The sequence below is a fragment of the Tupaia chinensis genome, unplaced genomic scaffold (genome assembly GCF_000334495.1).
Source record: "Tupaia chinensis unplaced genomic scaffold, TupChi_1.0 Scaffold000338_1, whole genome shotgun sequence".
NCBI classification, from domain to species: Eukaryota; Metazoa; Chordata; class Mammalia; order Scandentia; family Tupaiidae; genus Tupaia; species Tupaia belangeri.
In genome coordinates, this window is record NW_006159832.1 from 611,285 (window position 1) to 634,947 (window position 23,663).

The following is a 23,663-nucleotide window of genomic DNA, read 5'->3' on the forward strand; positions in this document are numbered from 1 at the left end:
GCTTTCTGTCTCTTTGTCTGTCTGGCAAGCGCACGCGTCCTATAGCAAAAACCTCTCAAAACAAAACAAAACAAAATAAAACAAAACAAAAATGGCTTCTTTATCTTATCCTTGGGAAGCTCCTCTGCTGGAGATGCTCCTCTGATCTGTCCCATCCACCTGAGGGAATACCCGCATGTTTTTCAGGTAAGCTCCAGGTGGACCTTGTCCATAGAGTCTTGTCTTACCCTCTTGGGCAGCATTGAACACTGGGCCTCTATATTTTTCCTGTACCTGTTTGTATTGCCTCCTTAGCAAAAGTGCATGTGACTCCTGTCTTTCTCTACTAGAAAGTTAACCCCTGGAAGGCTGAGATCACTTATTTAGTCTCTGTCTCTCAAAGCAAAGCGTAGTACTTGGCCCATGGTAAGTTCTCAGTATATAAGAGGTCTTCAGAGAGTTCGTAGAAAATGTATATTTTATCAAAACCCATGGTACTCACTTTGATATCCCATACACTAAAATTGGAATAATACAGAGAAATTAGCATGGCTTTGAGCAAGGATGACATGCAGATTTGTGAAGCATTCCATATTTTCTAGTAGACATAAGAATGTATATAAATGAGGAGAGGCTATGGGAGGATGTGTCACAACAGCATAAAAAATATGGATAATTTAATGTGAATAAAAAAAATAACTCTAACGTAGTAGAACTGTTAACAAATGTGTACAATGTTCAATGATAGAAATGAATAGTGTATATCCCTGATTTGATTATTGTATACTGTAACATGCTTTAGGAAAAAAATACAAATTTTGTATCAATTATTTGCAAACCAGGAATCATAACTTTTTTAAAAAAACATGCATGGATTTTAAATATTTTGCTCCCAAATAATCTTATACCTTAATCCCATTTTCCATGAACTTCTTGAAGTACCCTCATATATATTTTTTAAAAGGCAAAATTCTTTGTTTTCTCAATGTCAACTGTAGTATAGTGAACACATTAGTTACTCACCTTCCCAAAAAAGAAAAGAAAAATAAATTCATGGCAGTAACCCCTCAAATATTTCTCTTTCGTCTGAACCAACTGTGTTTGTTCCTTTCATTTTTGTTGGTGTCCTCAACTTCTGTATAAATTATATATCTTCTTTCCACAACTCTATGCCCTTTGCAAAGTTAATCAACTTGGCCTTCCACTGTTTTTGGTTTTGCCTTTCTATTTGTTGTACCAGTTTTTTACAGCAGGCATCCCATGGTGGGAGGGAGGACGAAAGCACAAGACTATGTTATTTCTGGTTTTCTGTTTTATATATGCACAAACTCATATGTATCATTTCACCTCGCACAAATGCAAGCAGGAAACTTTCACCTTGTTTGTTATGACTTCTTTCCTACTGTTCTCAGTGTGAGCCTTGCTAGATCGATGGCGTTAAAACTATAATGTTTTCTTGTATTCTTGGAATGATTTATGTTAAAATGTGGAGAATCAGGCATGAACAAAGCAAATTAGGATAATCAAGGAAATACACCTTTTAATTAGGAATGTGTGTGTGCATGTGTGTGATTTGTGACTATGTAGTATACTCACATGTTTAAAAATCAAAATAGTGGGACTAGCAGATGGTGTAATGGCTATGTCGCCAGACTCCCATGTAGTTGACCGCAGTTCAATTCCTGAACCCAGTGGCTTAAACTCATGCTGGGCGCATGTGCGTGCATACCCAAGATCCTGAGAGGAGAATGGAGGAGAAGGGATTATGGTGTGGCCATTCCCCCTGGGGGGTGATTTTTTAATTTCTGTCTCTGTCTCTCTCTTTCTGACTAGTGGGCACACCCTATAGCAAGAACCTCTCAAAAAAAAAAAAAAAAAAAAAAAAAAAAAGAGAGAGAGAAGAAAAGAAAAATCCAAACAGTATAACAAGGCATAGTCTATTTCCCATTTCATACATGTAAGACACCACAATATACACACCATTCTGCTCCTTGCTTTTTTTCAATTTCTTTACCAATAATGACTTCACTTTTTTTAAACACACTTTTGTTATAGGGTGCGTGTGCTTGCCAGAGAGAGAGAGAGAGACAGAGAGACAGAAAGTGAGAAATTATGGGATACAATCATTCTTCACCAATAATAACTTCATTTTTTAAAAGACATTTTTGCTATAAGGTGCATGTGCTTACCAGAGAGAGAGAGAGAGACAGAGAGAGACAGAGAGACAGAAAGTGAGAAATCACCCCCCAGGGAGGATGGACATGATGCAGTCCTTCTCTCAGGATCTTGGACACACATGCACAAGCACTTATGCCTTCTTTTAAACTGCTAGGTCAAGGACTTGAACCATGAACTACGTGGGAGTCCAGTGATGTAACCATTATGCCTTCTGCTGGTGCCATGACTTCATTTTTCTTAACTGCATAATATTATTTCTTTCTGTCCTCTAGTTTATTTAGTTAATTCTCTGTTGATGTGCTGTACCCAATCTTTTGCTGTTATATATAGCATTTCATGCATAACAAACATAACACACATATTCAGCCTGTTTTCTAACTTGTAGTTTGGGGCAATAAATATTTTTCCTTATTTTTTTTCCTCTTCTCTCCCTGTTCTATTCCTCCACTTTCTTTTCTTGTCTTGTTAAACAGACTCCAGTGATACAATTAAATCACAGCCTAAAATGCCCTAAATATTTAGGCTTTTTGAGAGTGTTTACCAATAACCTCCATGGCTTTCTTTCTGACCATGAATCTGTTTTTCTCTTTCATTCAAGAGAAAATTTCGATAGCTCCCTTGTTCTCACTCTCTGCTATACTCTTATGGTGAACTGATCCTTATGGCTTCAGCCTGTACTCAGGCTAATAGGAATTATTCCCTTGAATATTCTTCAGATAATCATGATAGATTCCTCCTTTATTCTCCCAAACTCATCAGGCACATGAAAATTTAATCATAACATTGTGCATTGATTTTCTGCACTTTATCAACCATCAACTTCCCATAATACAATAAAAGAGATCATGAGTTTTCAAGAGTTTTACTGAGTTCTCTTTTAGTTTATTCCTTAACCTTTAATTATATATAAAGCACAATGTGGGGGACCCATTGGGGAGAGGAGTAGAAAGACAAATTTAATAAGGAACCATTTCTTGCCATCCATTAGTCCATTTTCAGAATGAAAGACTTTGTGTCCCTGAGTCACATATTAGATGTAATTTTCTTAGTCATTCAAATTTTTCAATTAAATAATTAGATGCAATTAATTCTTGCATATATCCAGAAATAGTGGACAATGAGTTGTTTTTCCAAGTTAACTTTCCATATGGTTCCACTTTACTCTTGAAGTGTTAAACCTTCTTAAAAGTGCTCAATTATTTTGGATGGAAGTTTTCCTAAACTATATTACAAATGTTTCTAAAAAAGAGAACATATTATAATGTGACCTTTTCTTTCCTCACTAAAAATTGAGAAAGGTTGTACAGGGTGCTCTCTAAGGCCCTTTAGCCTTCAAGTTTTCACAATCCTGCGATGATTGCACCATCCATTATTGTAGAGTGATTATGCTATAGTGGTGCTCTCTGGGCCTATTGAGAACTCAGTAGTGTTTGCTCCCTATAATAAATAGTTCTGTCTGCTTTTAAAAAGTCTGCTTTTTAAAAATTGCTGACATAAAGACAATGTAGAGAACACTGGGGAAGTATTAAGGTGGAAGAAAGTCGTAACATTGCACCATCCTCACATTCACATTGCTCCACTTTCTTTTTTTGTGTTTTAGACTTTTCTCTGAAATCTCTTCTTTTCATGTACAGTCTTTATAATTTTCTTTTGTAAAATTTTCTCTATTTTTCTTTTTGACTTGGGCCTGAAAATACCTTATCGGCCATCACTAGGACAGGGAATTTTTTTGTTGATTGTTAAATTCTTTTGGCTCTTTCATGAAATTATTTGACTTTTGTCTGGTTTCTGGTTTTAATCTTGAAAAGGCTGCTATTTGTCTCAATTATCCTTCCTTTGTAGGCAGTTGCTCTTCCTTTGTAGGTAATTATTTTCCCTTTGCTTTTGGCTTTCTACAACTTAGCACAATGTGAGACTATATTCCCTTTTGTTCATGTGTTCTCGGCTACTATTTCCTTGAATATTATTTCCTCCCATTCTATTAGCCCTTTTATAACTGATTTAACATTGGCTTGGCCTCTTTTTTTTAAGGTTTTTGCATAGAGTGCATGTGCTTGCTGGAGAGACGGAGAAAGATAGTAAGAGGAAAAGTGAGAAATCACCATCCCCTTAGGGTGCATGGCCACATCACAGTTCCTTCTCCTCCATTCAACTCCTGGGATTTGGGGCATATATGTACACACCCCTGGTGTGTTTCAAGCCACCAGGTCTGAGACTTGAACTCCAGTCAGCCATGTGGGAGTCTGGTACCTTAACCACTCTGCCATCTGCTAACGCCTGGTTTGGCCTCCTTTTAAGAAAAGTTTATTCAGGTGTAGTGTTTATGTCTCTGGACTCCCTCATGGCTGACCATGGTTCGAAACCCAGACTTGGTGGCTTGAAATTGCTCGAAATTCACAGTGAGCATGTGTGTGTGCCTCCCCAAGATCCCAGGAGATGAAGGGAAGAGTGAGGATTGTGGTGTAGCCATCCCCCAGGTGGTGATTTCTCACTTTTCCCTTTCATTGTCTCTCTCTCTCTCTCTCTCTCTCTCTGGTGAGTGCATGAGCCCTAAGGCAAAAGCCATCAAAACTTTTTTTATTCATTTATTTCTCTCATGAACAAGAGAGACAAATATACAAGCACTCCAGCAGGGTCTTGATGCCACAGTCTACTCCCAGTTTCAGCCAGTTCTGGATCATGGGCTTCTTCTGTACTCTTGTCTTGGGAGTTTGGGCACACATGCATATGCCCCCAGTGTGAGTTTTAAGCCACCAGGACTGGGGCTTGAATTGCTGTCAGCTATGTAGGAGTCCAGCCACGTAACCGTTATGCCATATACTGGTCCCACTTCTTATCATAGTTTTAAAATCCTCACTTTCTCTGCTTTCTGTGGTGCTTCTGACTTGGCCCCCTAGTCACTAATTCTCTTGTCACCTTGTCTAGTTTACTATTCAATTTCTCCATTGTGTTCCTAACTAAATTTGAATTTCTTTTTAAGAGTTTTTTTTTTTATTGTATTGTTACTTGATTGCCTGCTAAAATCATCATATTTTTAATAAATATTAATATTATTTTACATTTTGTATCATATAATCTGGTTCAATCTTTTTGACAGTGTTAGCAGATATGAATCTCTTTTTCTGTTGACTTTTTCTTAGTGGATGAACGTTTTCTTTTTGGAGTTCTAGATTTTTATATATTGATCAATTCTTTGAGATCTATTTTTCCCCATCTCAGCCTTCTTGAGGTAAAATTTACATAATAAAAACTATTAATTTTTGAATTTTGAATGCTGTATCACCCAGGAAATGATTTCCATCATGATACAGAGAGTTATTATCACCCTTGGATGAGTTCTTCTATTCTTTGCAATCCATCTCTTTTTCTGTTTTTGATAATAAATATATCTAAGTTCTTTAGGGTTTTTGTATTTAAATACTCAATAGTTTAAGCATCATTTGTTGAAAAGACATTGTCTTTGCATTTTTGTTGAAAATCAACTGACTATATAAATATCTGTCAATAATTCTGGACTGTCTTACTCTGTTTCACCCATTTGTTGGTTTCAGCATCAGCACTATTCAGTCTTTTTCTTTTTAAAAATTTATTTATTATTATTATACATTGAATCACTATACATTATTTAACTTGTCTAGAGAATTTACCCAACATGAAATAAATCTCAGATCAGTCCAGTTGAAAATGCTATGCACATCAACATCAACAAGTAATAAGCCATTTCTTTGTCCCACAAATATCTTACCTCTCTATTTTTTCTCCTTAATTACCTTCCTTCTACTCTTCCCCATTCCTACCCTCCTCCCATACTATCCCCAATGTCTGTAACTAGTTTCAATGCTTTTATGTCCTCCAATCTATGAAAATCTTAAAAGAAATTGAAAAATGACACAAAAAAGTAGAAGGACATCCCATGTTTCTGGATTGGAAGAATTGATATAATTGAAATGGCAATTCTACCCAAATTAAGCTACATATTTAACAAAATTTCTATAAAATGACAAGAAACATTCTTCACAGATCTAGAAAAGGCAATCATAGAATTTGTCTGGAATCATGAAAAACTCTCATATTGCCAGAGCAATTCTATGCAAGAAGAGTGGAGTTGGAGGCATCTCATTCCCTGACCCTAAAATTTATTACAATGCTGCAATAATCAACACAACATAGCACTGGCACAAAAATAGACATGTGGACCAATGGAACAGAATAGAGACCCTAGAAATAAACCCCAGTTATTACCATAGTTTTGTAATGATACTTGAATTAAGAAATGTATATCTTTCAGGGACCAGCAGTTGGGGTAATGGCTGTGTTGCTGGACTCCCATGTAGTCAATCCCAGTTCAAGTACCAGACCCGGTGGCTAAAACATACACTGGGCGCATGTGTGTGCAATGCCCAAGATCCCAAGAGGAGAATGGAGGAGAAGAGGTTGTGGCATGGCCATCTCCCTTGGGCGTGCGGGTGTGTGTGTGTGATTTCTCACTGTCTCTAAGTCTCTCTCTGTTTTTCTGGCAAGCGCATGCACCCAATAGCAAAAACCTCTCCAAAAAATAAAAAAAATTTTAAAAAAGAAATATATATTCTTCAGCTTTGCTCTATTTCTTTGAAAAGCTCATTTTTCTATGTGTTTTGCATTTTTCTGTGAGTTTCATTTTAAAATGGTTAATTTTTACATAAAATTTGTTAGAATTTTGACTTAATTGCATCGAACTTATAGATTTATCTGAGAAAAATTGGCATCTACTGTGAATTGAATTATGCCCTCTGAAAAATTCACATGTTGAAAGCCAAATCCTCAATAAAACAATTTTTGGAAATAGTTCTTTTAGGAGATAAGTAGATACAGATTAGTTTCTGAGGGTGGGGCCCACATGATAGGGTTAGTTTCCTTATAGTAAGAGATAACAGAAAGCTTGCTATGTATCCACAATATGAGAGCACAGTAAGAAGGTGGCCATCTGTAAGCCAGGAAGAGAACAGTACCCAGAAAATACCTGTACTGGAATTCTCATCTCAGACTTTTAATTTCCAGAACTGTGAGAAAATAAATTCATTTAAACCTCTTAGTCTATGGACATCTATTATGGCAACCTGAATTAAGACATCTTGAAAATGTTGAGTCATGAATATAGTATGTTTCTCCTTTTATTTAACTTTTCCTCAGTTTTTCTCTGCAGTGTTATGAAATTTTCAGTACATAGATCTTTTTTGTTTACAAGCTTATTTTGACTCAAAAAATTTGAAATCTATGTAAAGTTTTTTTCTCATAATTTTCACTTTTCCATAAACTCTTTGAAGACCCCTCACAGTTTTCATCTCTAGAAATTTGATTTAGTTTTGCAAAAATACCTCTCATTTGTGCTTGTCTTGTTCAACCATTCCTCTAGTTTCTTGAACACATCAAATACTGTTGTAATAACTTTTTAAGGAGTCATTTTGTAGTCGATTTTTAGTTATTGTTTTTCATTATCAGTCATGCTTTTCTGCTTCTGTGCATGCCTGATAATGTTTGGCTTGTATATCAGTTGTGAATTTTCTTTTCTATATGATGGATATTTAGGTATTGCTAAAATATTGTTAGCATTATTCTTAGGATATAGGTAAGTTACTTAATTTAATTTTTAATTACTTTGGGTATTATCTTAAGATTTGCTGGGAGGTAGCAGAGTAGCATTTACTTGATGATTAATGTTTCCTGATTACTGAGGCAAACTCTTCTGATTGTTGGTCCTGATGCACTGTGAATTATGATATTTTTCTCTGATGTGGAAGAAGGAATTATTCCTGGATATGTGAGTTAAGGGGATAGTTTACTCTAATTCTCTTGGGTGATTATTTCCTTGACTTCATATAGTTTCCTCAAATACCTGTACTGATTAGAACTCATCTTGAGTTTCAAAGGTATACTTCAGATTTCTGGGTATTTCTTGCTGTGCAGCTTGCTGCTCAACACTTTAGACACCTACCTTCCTTGAACTCCCACAAAGACCACCAACCTCCAGCTGTTTTTTTCCTTCCTTGTGCTGTAGCCTGGAATCTAACTCTAGGCAATAAGCTGGGGCATGCATAGGGTTAACTTGGGTCATTTCCAACATCTCAGGATCCTTGTCCTTTGTTACCTGATTCCTAGTGTCTTTCTAAAAATATTATTTTATGTATTTTATCTTTTTAAAATTGATTTATTGGACTGTGCTATAAATTTGTTTTCTTTGCTTCACTTTGGCCAGTAGGCAGGTCTTACTTTCATTTCAAAGGTAGTCTTGCTACATATGAACTTTTTGATTGACAGCTCTTTTAGTCAGCACTTTGTCATTCCACTGAAATCTTATCTGTGCTACTTCTAATGAAAAGTTGATTATTAATTATACTATTATTTCCTTGTACGTGGTAATAAAATTTCCTTTGATGTTTTTAACATTTTCATTTACCACTGGCTTTCCTTAGCTTTACTATAATGTCTAGGCATGAATCTATTTATTTGTGGTATTTGGAGTATGCTGTGTTCCTTGGACATAAGGGGACTTGAAAAAGTTTGTGGAAAAATGAAATTAAATTATAAATTTATTTTGGTAAAAAAATATTTTGAAATCCTTGATAATTTTTTAATGATAGGCATTTCCATAAACTTTGTGAAGATATCTTTTATCTAATTTGAGAAATTTCTGCCATTATATTTTCAAAACTTTTCTACTCCTTTCACCTCCTCTCATATGGAGTTCCCATTGCATGTATACTTAGTGCTTGTTGGTTACATGATATTTAACCATGGGACTGAAGGCTATGTTTATTTTTTCCTTCCTTCCTTCCTTTTCTTTCTTCTTCCTTCCTTCTTTTCCTCTCCTTTCCTTCCTTTCCCTCCCTTCCCTTTCTGCGTCCCCTTCCTTCCTTCTTGCTTCTCTTCTCTTCTGTTCAGTCCCTTCCCTTCCCTTCCTTTCCCTTCCCTTCCCTTCCCTTCATTTCCCTTCCCTGTCCTGTCCTTTCTTTCCCTTCCCTTCCCTTCCCTTCCCTTCCCTTCCCTTCCCTTCCCTTCCCTTCCCTTCCCTTCCCTTCCCTTTCCTTTCCTTTCCTTTCCTTTCCTTTCCTTCCCTTCCCTCTTTCCTTTCCTTTCCTTCTTTTGCCAAAGGGTGTGAGTACTTACCAGAGAGAAAGGCAAAAAGAATGGTCCGTGGGGCATGATCACACTGCAATTTCCTTCTTTTTAAACTTCTCCATCACACTGGAATTTGGGGCAGGCATGCACATGCACTCTGCATATTGTTCAAGCCACCAGGACTGGGATTCAAACTGCATTTTGCCATGTGGTAGCTGGTTGCCTTAACCACTGCACTTCAGTGCAATAGCTTTAAAATTTTTTTTTCTGCCAGTTTTGCTAATGTATATATTTCAGAAATTTTTTCATTTCATCTAGGATATTGATTGTCATAATATTAATAGTTCCTTGATATCCTTTAAATTTTTGTATGATCTATAATGAAAATATTTTTTTCCTGATGTTTAATTTTTCTTCAGCATATATTCCAATTTTGTTCATCATTTTGTAACTGGGAAATGGATATTTATTTTCTATTTTATCTGCTATTTTATTGATATTTTCTTTTTATTTGTATTTACTTTACCTTGCTAATTTTGTTGAAGTATGGTCATAAAATTTTGATTTAAATTTTCTCTTACTTTATAATAAAATAATTTTAAACTGTAAATTTCCTTGCAAGCACTGCCTTGTTGTTTTATACACATGTTAATGCAAATATTAATATTTTATTACTATTTAGTTTGAAATATTTTCTAGTTTTCTTGCTAACTTCTTTTTTGGTCCATGGATTATTTAGAAAAATACTGTTTTATTTCAAAAGTATTTATATATCTTATTTTATTTATTTTTATTTTAATTCTATTGCCACCTAAGAACACGCATTATATCATTTCCAATGTTTATATTTATTAAGACTATGGTCCATTCATGTGAGTCTATTCTCCTGAATATACCTGCACACTGAAAATATTTATTCTACAGTTCTTTGATTTAGTATTTTATACACAGAAGTTAGTCAAGGTAGTTTACTATGATTTTTACTTGTCTTTACTGATTTACCTAATTTTTATATAAATTTCTTATAGAATGTTAAAATCTCTGACTATTATTTTAACAGCTTGAATGTATTCTTTTGGCTGATTTGTGCTTTATATATTTTGAAATTTTCTCATTCTGTGCTTGTATTTTTATGGTTTTATATTCTGATAAATTGACCAATTTATCATTATGAAGTTACTCATTTTTATCTGGTAATACTACTTTGGTTATACTCCAGCCTCCTTACGCTTACTCCAGCCTCCTTAAGCATAAATTTTTTTTTAAATTCATTTACTTTCATCCAATAAGTCTTTTTGTATTTAAATTTTATTCTTTTATATGCACTGTAGAATGTTCTTGCTTTTTTATATCCATACAATCTGTTGATCTTTTTTTGAAATAGTATGTATATATAATAAATTAGCATTTAATAGTTGTTTATTTGCATTGATTTAGGTGTGGCTTTGTTTGTTTTTCATTTATTTTATCTGTTTTCTATATTGTGCCATTCAACATTTTTTTCCATCATTTATTACAGTATTGCTTTTATAAACATTGAAGTCTCCCAACAATATTATAATTTTTCTTTAAATTAGGTATATATACATAAATATTTCGGTGTATAACATAATACTTTATATATTTATATTACATAATAATTATACATGAATGAATAATATATAAAATGTTATTTTATATTAATGAACAATAATAAATGTATGGAAATATATGTTTACAGTAAATATATTTATTACAATTTTTATACTTTATAGTTTTCACCATTGCGGTTTTCCATGATTGTCTATTCATTCCTAAAGGTTTTATTTTCTTCTATTGTTATTCTTATTCAGCCTGAATAATTTCCTTTTGTATTTCTTGTGGGATAGATCTAGTGGGATACATTTTTCTAAGTTTCCTTTTCTGAAAATATCTTCTTTATTTTTCTTGAATGGTAATTCTGCAGGGCATGGAATTTGGGATTAATATGATACTTAACACTTTAAAGATGCTTTTCACTGTTCAGGTCTCTTGATTTTCTGAAGAGTAATTCCTAGTGTTCTAAATCAATACTAGTGTATGTTTCTTTCTGGTTATTTTCAAGGTTTTATCTTTTCTCTTTAGCAGATAAATTTTATGTGCCTTGCAATGAACTATCTGGACTTTTCTTGCTTGGGGTTTGTTGAGATGATTGAATCTAAATTGTATGCCACCAAATTGGAAGTTTAAAGCTATTATTTATTCTTTTTTTTTTTCTCCTGCCCTATTCTGTATCACTGTACCTCTGAGACTCCAGTAGCAATTATGGCAAAATTTTTGTTTTCTTCTTGCAAGTGCATGAGGCTCTTTTAGCATTTATTTATTTATTCTTTGCTGTAAGGTGTGTGTGCTCACCAGAGAGAGACAGAAGGGAGAGAGAGAAAGTGAGAAATCATCTATCACAATCCCTTCTCTATCCTCCTCTCGGGATTTTATGCAGGCACATACACATACCTGGCATGATTTTCAAACTACTGAGCTGGGACTTGAACTGTGCTGCTGGACATATGGGATCCAGATCCTTAACTTTTATGCAACCTACTAGTCTGCTTTTAGTGTTTCTTTGAAATAATTTTTCTTTCTGCATGGTGTTATATTTCAATTATATACACAATCCCAATTGTATTTCTTCTAGTTCACTGACTTGTATTTTCATCTCCACTCACACCTAGACCAACTCAGTAATTTTATTTTAAAAAATCAATTAGTGTATATTTTCAGTTCAGAATGTACATTTGAGAGTATGGAGATATATAAACTAGTTTATACATAATTTTATCTGTTTGTTGAGATTGTCTTTTTGTTAAATTATTTTATTTAACTTTATTATTATTATTATTATTACTTTTTTATTTTTAGAGAGACTTTTGCTATAGGGCATGTGTGCTCACCAGAGAGACAGAGGGAGATAGAGAGACAGAAAGCAAGATATCCCCCAGGTGGAATGGCCATGCTATAATCCTTTCTCCATTCTCCTCTTGGAATCTTGGGCATGCATACACATGTGCCTGGTATGAGTTTTAAGCTGCTGGGTCCAGGACTCGAGCAGCAGTTGACTATGTGGGAGCCCAGCTATGGTCATCTGCTGGTCCCAATTTTTTAATTGGACCAGAGAAAAGACAGAGAGAGAGAGCCAGAGAGAGAGAGAGAGGCAGAGAAAGAGAGAGAGAGCAAGCTGCCAGACCCAGGACTCAAAGTGCAGTCAACCATGTGGGAGTCCAGCATCTTTAACCACTTCTCTACCTGCTGGCGTCTGTTTGTTAATATTTTCTAAGTTTTTAATTGTTGTAAGTTATTTCCTTATGCCACATTAAACATTTAAAGTCTTCACCTGATATTGTCAATATCCAGATCATCATGGACTCGATTATCTTTATTCTTCTGAGACTGTATAGTATATATTTTCCTGGCTCTTTGTGTCTTGAGTAGTTGTAGATTGTATCCTGGATAATGTGATTGTTCTTGTAGAGTTCAGGATTCTGTGATTTTGTTTGCAACATTATATCTTAATAGTCAACAGAACCGACTATACTAAAGTTGTGAACTCGGGCATGATGCAACAGGTGGTTGTTTAGCTCTCCATCTTCCCTGCACTGCAGATTCAGGGCAGTTTTTGACACTTCAATGGCATTTACAAACAGAACTTTGACTTCCACTTGATATCTCTCTCTTTTCTATAGCTCTCCTGGCCCCAGGCTTCTTAATACTGGTTCTTTCAATAAGAAACATGACAGAATTTCTAGCAGAAATTTTACCATCTCTGCTGCCTTTATGATTGTGCCTGTGGTTAGGGACAAGTACAAAAATGAGAAACTCAATCCTTGCTGATTGCTTTTTATAAGTTCCAGTTCCCCTAAAGACAAAACAAAACAAAACAAATCTACGTACTTTTGTGTAATCTCAGAGCACTCAAAATCTTTCTCTCTCTCTCTTTTAAACTCACACTGGGAACATGTGCGTGTGTGCCCAAGATCCTGAGAGGAGAATGGAAGAGAAGGGATTGCAGCGTGGCCATCCCTCCGGGGGATGATTTTTCACTTTCTGTCTCTCTGTCTCTCTCTGTCTTTCTGCAAGCACATGCACCCTATAGGAAAAACCTCTAAGAAAATTTAAAAAAAAGAATCTATAGTAGTTTAAGACTCAAAGTTAGAGTCTGTTAGAGCTGTGAGCTGTTAGAGTCAGTGAGCATATTCAGATTTTAGATAAGACAGGGAATTATAAGTTACTCTTCTAAGAGAGGATGTTAAAAATTCACTGAAAATGTAATAAAATACAAGTTTGTTTGGGAGCAAAACATTTTTGAAATTTATGCAGAAGTTTTATATATATATAAAACACATTTTCTGTTAAATTTTTCAAGACCCTCCTTGTTTTATAATTATTCTGCAATATTCTTTTCTGTTGGATTTTATAGAGATTCAAGGTTCACAAAACTTGAGTAATTTTTTATGAAATGCAACTTAAGATTTTTAGGTATATGAAAAAATTGACAAAACTTAGAAACTATCAGTGAAATTTGAAATTCTGAATTTAAAAGTTCTCTAACAATACGTACATGTGTAATTGCATATTTTCAAAGAAGTGCTCCTTTGCAAATAGGCGAAATAAATCTATTCTTAGCAGTAAGCACACCTGTGTTTACCATAATTTTAAGAGTTGGTCAAAATTATTTTCAGGTTGATAAACATTAAAGTTTTTGTGTATTACAGAAACATTCTCAGCAATGTTATTTTCTGCTTATTTGCAAAGGAACATTTCTCTGAAAATATGCAATTACACATGGATGTATTGTTAGAGAACTTTTAAATTCAGAATTTCAAATTTTCTGCTTAAATCTAGAATGTTCCAGGGATTTAGACAACAAAATAAGACTCAGGTGGATAGTTGCTTTACAACAACAAAGCCTAGCAGAAAGAAGAAACTTGGGCTTTGCCAAGTATAAGACAAAACTCATCTCTTTAGTCCTCATTGATCATCCTGAAAATTTTTCTTAGATCTAAAAGACAGTTTGTCTTCACAAACAAAATTACACTAAAAGGCACTTCTATCCATGTAATAAAAGGAGATATGTTAAGTATTAAAATAATGAAATTTAGTTAAAGCTTTCAAACCTTCCCTAAGAACTTAGATAAGGAATGCAACAAATCTGCCTTAGTGACTACACAATAACCACCAAGGAGAAAGGCTCATAAACAGCATTGTTAAACTTTAGCCATACTATTCTGCCTGTTTAAAAGTAGGCCATAATTCAAGGAAAAGCAATTAAAGAACCCAGAACACTCTTGAACATTTTAAACATTTAAATATCTGTGCCAAATATGTTAGGGAATGATAGGCAAGGAGAAACTTTTCTTGCATTAACTGGAGGGTAGTATATGGTGCTAATATAAATGAAAGTCATCAATATCTAGCTAGTGGGCTTGAACAAAGAGAGACTTCCTATCTCAAGGCACATTTACCTTAATTGCAACTCTCAAAGCCTTTTCCTGTTGAAATTATATGGGCTTCTATCAGAAATGAGGTCAGCATATTCATGAAGTTCATTAAAATTGTCTCTTTTTACAGAGTTGTAGCCACTTTAATATAAGAAATGTTGTTGTATTTTCTTTTTCTTAGATTGAACTTTGATCAATTTGTTCCTATAATACCTGTAGTAGCTCTCAGCAAATAAAACACCATGCAATTTATGCTAATAATACTGATAAAGTAATGATCCATTCTTTGAGCAGAACCAGTTAATTCAAATCCAGATACCTATAATATGGCATGCAGTGACAGAAGTTATATTACCAGCCAGCATGATAAGAAGTTAATGAGATCTGCAGAGGTATGATTTGGCCCAAGTAGCAAATTTACTCTTAAAGTATTTTTTTTCTAACTTTTATTTAAATATGATGGCTAAAATTTCCCATTGGTTAGAACTAGAGTGATAGAAGTGAAAGATCTGAATAGCATCAAAATTATTTCTTCACAATATGTTTGGGGTAATTGATACCCAGATGATAATGAACTTTCCCAGATTGCCACCAGGTTACAACAAGGACTGAGTTTACTAAGTACGTGTGCGGTGAACGAGTTTACTAAGTACTCGTCTTGTTAGCTAAGTACTTACTGGCAACTAATAAGTGACAACCACATGAAATCTATGTGTGAGTTGGTATGATGTGCCCGTTAAGGTTTACTACAACTGTATTGAATCCTCCATCCTTCATCATCTAGTAAGTCCAATGCCTCCAAAGTATTTGCAGTTTCCAAGAGTTTATGTTCTCATAAAGACATCACATTCTGATTTCTTGACCATCAAAATCTCACCCCAACTTAAGTACTCTTTCTGGTGTATGTTCTTAGTCTCTGCCTCTCACTGTTGTGTGAAAACCACCCTTTGCCTCAATTTTGCACATAATACCACTCTACAGTTGCGAGTGGTTTTATTTCCATAGATCTTTCCTGGGGATTCATGGTGATAGAGGAGAAGCAACCCATGAAAACAATGAAATATTAGATACTAGATATCCCTGTTTTGTTTGGAGAGGTTTTTGCTATAGGGCACATGCACTCGCCAGAAAGACAGAGGGAGACAGAGAGACAGAAAGCGAGAAATCATCCCCCAGGGGGGACTGCCATGCTGCAATCCCTTGTCCTCCATTTACCTCTCAAGATCTTGAGCATGCATGCACACGTGCCCGGTGTCAATTTAAGCTGTCGGGTCTAGGACTCAAACCGTGGTCGACTACATGGGAGTCCAGTGACATAGCCATTATGCCAACTGCTGGTCCCAATATCCCTGTTTTTAAAAATACCATCTTTCTTCACCTGCCAGAGGAGCTCTACATTACAACGCTTCAGACGATGATGGTCTCGTGTCTTTCCCCAGCCTTTGGACACCAGCTCCATTCTAGCTTCCACTGCGGAGTTTGAATCCATGTGAGCAAAAGTAGTCCCATCCTTCTGAGACCATTGGCAGCATTCCCTGGCTTCTCTCACTTCCTATCTCTGGTAAGTTACTTGCCACAGCTTGAGTGATCTAGCTTTCTTATCAGACACTCAGTGACTCAGGTGATACAACTTGAAATTATGTATGGGGAGTTCCATGTCCACAAGGTGAAGTTTGAGCTGTTGGATGAATGCAAGTAGAAGAAGATAGCTGGTAAATTCTCTCTCCTGTTTGTTTTCTATGGACTATCCTAGGGAGTGATGTTTCTGTCATGTTCATCTGGAAATATCCTACAAACCCAAGTGACTAGCATGTTTCTTCAAAAGCATTGCACAGCTTGGTCACGTGTTAGGAGGCATTTTCTTCCTATCATTTTACTTCTCTTTACCCTCACTCTTACTTGTCAGTTGGTACCTCCTAGTAAAGTAAAAAAAAAAAAAAAAAAAAAAAGTAACCTTCTCCCCTAGGCAGGCTCCACATTAGCTAAGTGGTTCTAGAAATCGGGCTATTAATGTGGGAACTTGAAGTTGGATTGCCACTGTCTGAAAGCAGTGTTGGTGGTAAGTGGTACAGTGGTAACTCTGGATATACATTGGAAGCACAATTACTCAGCTTTCACTTGTGTTTAGTTGAGATGATAGATGTTGGGATAACAAGTATGCACAGCACTTAACTAATGATGTAAGCAGTAATAACTGTAAGATTTGTAGAGAGTATTTTCTTATTTTGATGGTCTTAATAGCATTGTGGAAAGAAAACACAGAATTGTAACAGTTATTTGCCAACCTAAGACATGTTCTCAAGGCCAAAGAGCTCTAATATACATTTGAAGGAGACTATTATACCTTTAAGTTACAAATATACTATACTGAAAATCAGACCCAAGATCTGACGACAAAACTGAAAGATCTGGGAAAGAAATTAAACACACAGAATTCAAAGTCAAAGTCAATTCCTTTAGTTACATTCCTGAACTCTGAGAATATGCTGTTTAAGTCATAAGCCTATGAATTTTGCATCTTCTAATTTTCACGAACCCTTCTGGGTAATGAGTAGGACCTTTAAGTTACTATAACATAACACTCATCATTCCTGTAGAACATGTGATGACATCATCTTAAGAATAGGCATTGCATGATGATGTTTATCATTTTCAAGACTTGTTTCACCACCTCCATTTGAGTCAAGAAAGGATACATAGTCACTGCTTTATAAAGAAATAGGTTAAATGCTGAAAATACTCTGGGACCTGAATAATATGTGCTATCTGGTACTGGAAGGACCTGAATAATATGTGCTATCTGGTACTGGAAGAACACGGGTGGGATTGGAACTCAAGAGTATTAATTTAGAGTAATATAATATAGGATTGAAAATGGGAAAATTCAGAAGGGTATGCACTATCAACTCAAGATTTAATATTTTTCCAAACATCTGGAGGTGTTACTAAGCATTCACTGGCATGAATCCCTAAATCCTGGATTTTAATATGTCCTGCGGAAAGATGAAAGTGTCAGAACTTTAGCACTTCTCTGGATTTTTGAAAAGGGATTCAGAAGGCTCAGGGATGTGGGAATGGTTAAGTAAGGTTTCTTAGTGAAACCTGAGAATCCTTTATTAACCACAATCCCCAGGAGAACCTGGAGGTCATTCCCTCCATAAAGTTAAGTAAGCATGCACTGGTGACTGGATCCAGAGTACCCTAGAAAAATCTTGATCATAGATGTCCCCTGTAGTTTGGAACTGGTAGTAAACGGGAACTAGTGAATCCAAGTAAAAATGGTGATTTTCTGTCTTACAAATGGGTCCAGTGATTCTGTGGTGAGACATACTGCTGTTTAACTGGATTTCCTAATATCAGTGACAATAATGGGGATGTAGAAGGAGAGACAAGGAACATTACCTATCTATTAGAGGCAATGATAAGCCACAAGGATGGAGTAGCAATCAGGATGCCTTGATCCATAGTAATGGCTGAAAGTGCATGGTACTTTAAATCACTAGATAAATGGATTGTTGACTAAAGTGTTATTCTCCGGACATAGTTAGAAAAACAAACAAACAAAAAGACAACAGCTGTCAAGTAGAAGTCAGCTACTGAGGTGGAAAATTGTGATCTCTAGCCCTGTTTACCAGTCAATGTGAATTCACTGGCACAGAGCCCTTTGAAGGGTACGTCAGGTCTTCTTGAAAAAAATCCTTTCAATGTTCCTTCAAGACTATCTCTCCTATTTTTCCACAGAGAATATTATACCCAGCTGTCAGGGGATCTATACATAGAGGATGAGGGCAGGTAATCAGATTTTGACGATTATTAGATTTGGGACCTGAGCTATCCCTAAAGTTAGTGGTCCAAACACCATGATCATCCTCCTGATAGAAAGATAGCTTATAGAAATTAAGTGAAAAAATGAATTTTCTCTTATTACAGTGGATATAATGAGTCTGTGGGCCCACCCTGTGGTGATTTCTTTACAAAAAATATAAAATTAGAATGTATATAAGCAATAGGAAGAACTTCTACTTTGGTTTCCTGACTTATGAAAGTGACATCAAGGCAGAAATATAAAGTGGTTCTTCAAAAGGGTCATGAAAAAATGGAATTAAAGTACAAATTTATTTTGGTGCCAAAAAAAAAGAAAGAAAGAAAGAAAGAAAGAACATGCATAGCTTTTCACAATGCACATTTTCCATTACCTTTTGGAAACCATCTTGTTTAAGTACATCTTGTTACCCCCCAAAATCAGTAGCAATACCATATCCCCAGAGGAACAGAAAGGACAAGGGCCACTGTCAGACACTCCAAGTACTGAACTGTGTTAGTCCCCATTTATCTTCATTCACTTGTCTTTCATTCAGTTTAGCCTGTGCAAAAACAATGCGTGGGATGTAAGATGATGGTGGACTACCCTAAACTGTAATAGGAGGTAACATAATCTCAGCTGCTGTGATGACTGCCAGATATGATGTTTTTACTGGAGGAGCAGATAAACACTTGTGCTTCTATTGAACTGGAAAATGTTGTCTTCTTAATAACATTCAATAGGGATAATAACAAGCCATTCGTCTTTACATGGCAAGGGGAGCAGGACAATTCTATAATCAATTCTACAGAGAATTTGATCACCTTGACATTCTGTAGAACATCTTGTTGGTCTACTATGTTGGCAACATTATCTTAATTGAATTTTTGGACAGCAGGTTGTATGTACTGTCTTAGTCAACTCAGGCTGCCATAAAACAAAACAAAACAAAAAACAAAACAAACAAACAAACAAACAAAAGACCATCAATTGGGTAGCTTAAATAACAGACATTTATTTACTCACAGTTTTGCAAGCTGGATGTCCAAACTCAAAGTGCCAACAGAATCAGTTTCTAGAGATGACTCTGGATCAGCCCTAGTCTCCTTGGGATGCTACAATAAAAAGACCCTAGGAAGTTGGACAGGAACATAGTGGTAAAATACAATATTTGGAGAGGCAGATAGACATGGACAAGTTACTGATTCATGGCTGGATATTCACTGAGTTCAAAGATCATATGTATGCCCATGGTCTAGGCGGCTGAAGTTGAGGGGTGGATTGTGGCATTGGGACCCTGTTGGAGATTATCTCTCTCTCACTACAGAATAAATAAACATACTTTTAGAGTTCCTACCCCTACTCTTTGAGATGCTTGCAGAATATGTAGTATATATATATATATGTAGTCAGAATGTTTTCTGTACTGTGATAAGCGCCCTTATTTTAAAATATTTAATGTCTAATTGTGATAAAACAAAACAAAAAAAACCCAACAACTTAAACTTGGCCATCCTAACCATTTTAACTGTACACTTCAGTAGTGTTAATTATACTCACAACATCATATAACAGATCTCCAGAACTCTTTCATCTTGCAGAACTAAAACTCTATACCATTTAAACTACAACTCTCCATTCCTCCTGTTGACCTTTTTCTAGTCCCTAGCAACCACCTGCTGCAGTCTCTTAAAATAAAGTTTCTTGTTACTTGGAAAAAAAAAATACCATAGACTGGGTTGCTTATAAGCAACAGAAATGGCTCAGCCATGATGGTGTAAGTAGGAGGGCACCAATGCTTGAAGCTGGAGCCACATTGGTGGCCCAGCCCTGGGTTCAGTTCCCAGCACAACCGAAAACAGGCTGGATGTAGTAGCATATGCTTATAATAGCTAACTCAGGCTGAAACAGGAGATCTCAATGGCAGTGAGACTGTCAATGATACTTTTTTGCTCTATTTCTCTTTCCCCTACCCTTTATTCTCATCTTTCTGTCTTACTTCTTAGCAAAACAAAACAGACAAAAATAACAGAAATTATTTCTAACCTATCTGGAGGCTGAGAAGTGAAGTCCAAGATCAAGGTGCTGACAGATTCAGTATTTGTTGAAGCTACATCTTGATTTACAAATTACTGTCTTTTTTAAAATTTCAATTTCTTTTTTACATTCAATCTCATGTTACTTAGGTTACAAAGTGAATATTCCAAGATGTGTACATTTCTCACCAGTCCAGTTGACAATACTATAAAGTTATCTTCAATAGATAATAATCCATTTCTTTGTCCCATAAATGTCTTGCCTCTCTATTTTTCTTGTTAATGTCCTTCCTTCTATTTCTTCACCTGCCCTCTTACCATACTTTATCTGGTATTCACAAAGGCTGAATAACATCTTCTTGTTTGTGTGTGCATGTGTGTATGTGTGTGTGTGTCTGTCTGTGTAAACATCACAGATTCTGTTTCAGTTAAGGTTCTTCTAAATGTAGATACTGAGGGCATAATCATTAAATTAGTTTCTAATTTAGCAGGCCTCTTGTAAGATTGTCACTTACCTTTTAGACAAGTTAGCAGGTGTTTTTGAAGCTGATAATTTTTGTACACACTCTGACCTATTGTATTTTTTCATTATATTCACATAATGAGCCTATTTATAAAATAAACTTAGTTTTAAAATGTAACCTTTAGTTGAGGTAAAATATACAGTATTGAAAAATCATTTGAACTGTTTTAGAGGGAGTTTGTTTTCATTTTTTTTGCTGTAGGACTCATGCACAAACTACAGACAGAAAGAGAGAGAAAGTGAGAAAGTGAATATTCCAAGATGTGTACATTTCTCACCAGTCCAGTTGACAATACTATAAAGTTATCTTCAATAGATAATAATCCATTTCTTTGTCCCATAAATGTCTTGCCTCTCTATTTTTCTTGTTAACGTCCTTGTCTTTTTTGCTGTGCCCTCATAAAGTAGAAGGGACAAGAGAGTTCTTTGCCATCTATTTTCTAAAGTAACTAATCCCATTTATTAGGGTTTATCCTCATAACCTAATCATTGTTCAAAAACCCACTTTCAAAGACCATCATTGGGGTCTAGGTTTTGACATATAAATGTGGAGGCAGGGCATAAATATTGGTCTATAGCAAACTCTCTTCCTGACTTAAAGACAGATCCCTTTTTCTCCCCTCACATGGCAAAGAGCAAGAAGAAAAGAAGAAAAGAGAGGAAAAGAGTAAAAGACTTCATTCACTGGTAAGGGCATTGTTCTCCTGAGGCCCTCATTTTCCTGACTCACCTAACTCTGACTATCTCTCAAAAGCTCCAGATCTATTTACCATCTTGGTGGGGGGGTAGGACTTTGCCATATAAACATTCAGTCCTTAGCAAGTACAGTAGACACCCTGTTAAGATACACTCACACATAGAGTGGAAGATAAATCTCGAGAAAATTCAGAGTCTGCCCACATTGAAAAGAAGGGCCCCCATGGTCTGAATCATGGCAGTACATTTCCCGATAGGTAAATTGTAATTTCACCTGACACATTCTGAAACTAAGAAGTAGGTGCCATGCTTGGTAGGTCTCTGATTTTGGAGGAAATGTGCCTATCACATTTGAGAATACTGCTGTAATCCATTTGTCTGGTGACCCAGAATGCTCCCAGATTCTACGATTCAGTTGTATTTGCAGATGGAAACGTGGCTTCTCCAACTATCTCCCTGATGAAGCACTGCAGTAAAGGTTCTGCTATCTGCCTTCATGTCAGGCTATAGAGGATGTAAATGTAACAGATTTAATTCTGATTGGGACATAAACAGATCAATAAATAACCGAAGATGGGTGGGATCCAGCAGATAAATTGTCTCCCTGTCTCTTTCTTCATTGGGCTATTTGACAGCATTCTGTTTTACTGAAGTATGTCTGAAGAAGTATTATAGGGATGAACACATGTCAGTGTTCTTTTGTTCTTTTTTGGTTCTTTTTGAGGGGATGATGAATGATTCAATTATGCACCACTTTGCATTTGATTTCCCATCCTTTCCTACCTCACTATCATTCCTCATATTTTTTCTGCTCTGGGGTTATACTTCTTAATAATACTAGAATTAGGCTTTACCTCAAGCTCTCTTTCCAGGGAACTGGGAATTTTCCTCCATATATCTCCTGGCTGTCCATATATGGTTTTATCACTATGTTGCCCAAGACTATTCTTATCTTCTTACCTTCCTCTTCCCTTTTTTCTAAAGTTTATTTCAAGAGAAAGGAGAGACACCCTTGACAGGCTCTTCGTGTTATGATCCTTCCCCAACCCTGTAGCCAGCCAGGGTCACAGGCACCACCATGCCAACTCCCAGCATGCTACGTAGACCTGAGATGTGAACCCAGAGCCTGCCCATAGAGCTTCTAGCATCATATAGCAGCCTTTACTGCCTGTGCTACTGCAGCTGGACCACATTCTTCCCTATTTGAACTGTAGAAAAATCTCCTAATTTCAGTTCATTACTTTTTTACCTAACAGTTCAGCTTTATCTCTCACTTTCAGTAGAATCCTATTAAAACTATGCCCCTAAGACTTGACTTGTTTATCATACCAACCAATTAATCAGTGTCTCTCTGAGTTGAATTATGTGGTAAGCTTTTTTTTTCCTTTTAACTAACTGTATTAATATTTGAAGAGCATCAAAATGCCCTTATTCCTATCTGCATTGGCATGTAAGCTGTTATTGCTAGATTGACTACTTACTTTGAGTTCAGATTTTGACTCAGTACACTAAATAGGGATAGAGAACACATTTGCTTTTTCTGAATAAGAGCATTGCCTAAGAGCATCTATTTAAAGTCTTCCTTTCTTCTCTAAGACTACAGTTATTGCCATAGGGAAGCACAGAATTATTCATACTAAATCTTGATAAAGAGCAGTTATCTACTTTAACAAGTCCTTTAAAGCTTAGAAGTCCTTAGATTCAAGTCTGTATAAATTTTAACCTAATTGTCATGATTTATAAGCTCTCTAGGGCCAGTCAGTTTAAACTGTAGATTTTTTCTTTTACATTGGTGTATCTTGAAGATTCTTTGACATTCTAGCCCTGTTGTTATTTTAACAACATGTTTGTCAATGTTAAATAAGTATATATTATATAATGATGACAGTGGGTTAATGAAG

The 23,663-nt window shown here is 35.7% G+C and overlaps 1 non-coding gene and 1 pseudogene across 1 annotated transcript; one reads left to right on the forward strand and one right to left on the reverse strand.

Moving 5' to 3' along the window:
• The window catches only part of LOC102475093 (importin subunit alpha-1 pseudogene), a 184,579-nt pseudogene that overhangs the window by 155,272 nt on the left and 5,644 nt on the right, over positions 1-23,663 (reverse strand).
• On the forward strand, positions 473-578 carry LOC114008434 (U6 spliceosomal RNA). Its single transcript, XR_003549964.1, has one exon. It is a non-coding gene; the product is annotated as a U6 spliceosomal RNA (small nuclear RNA).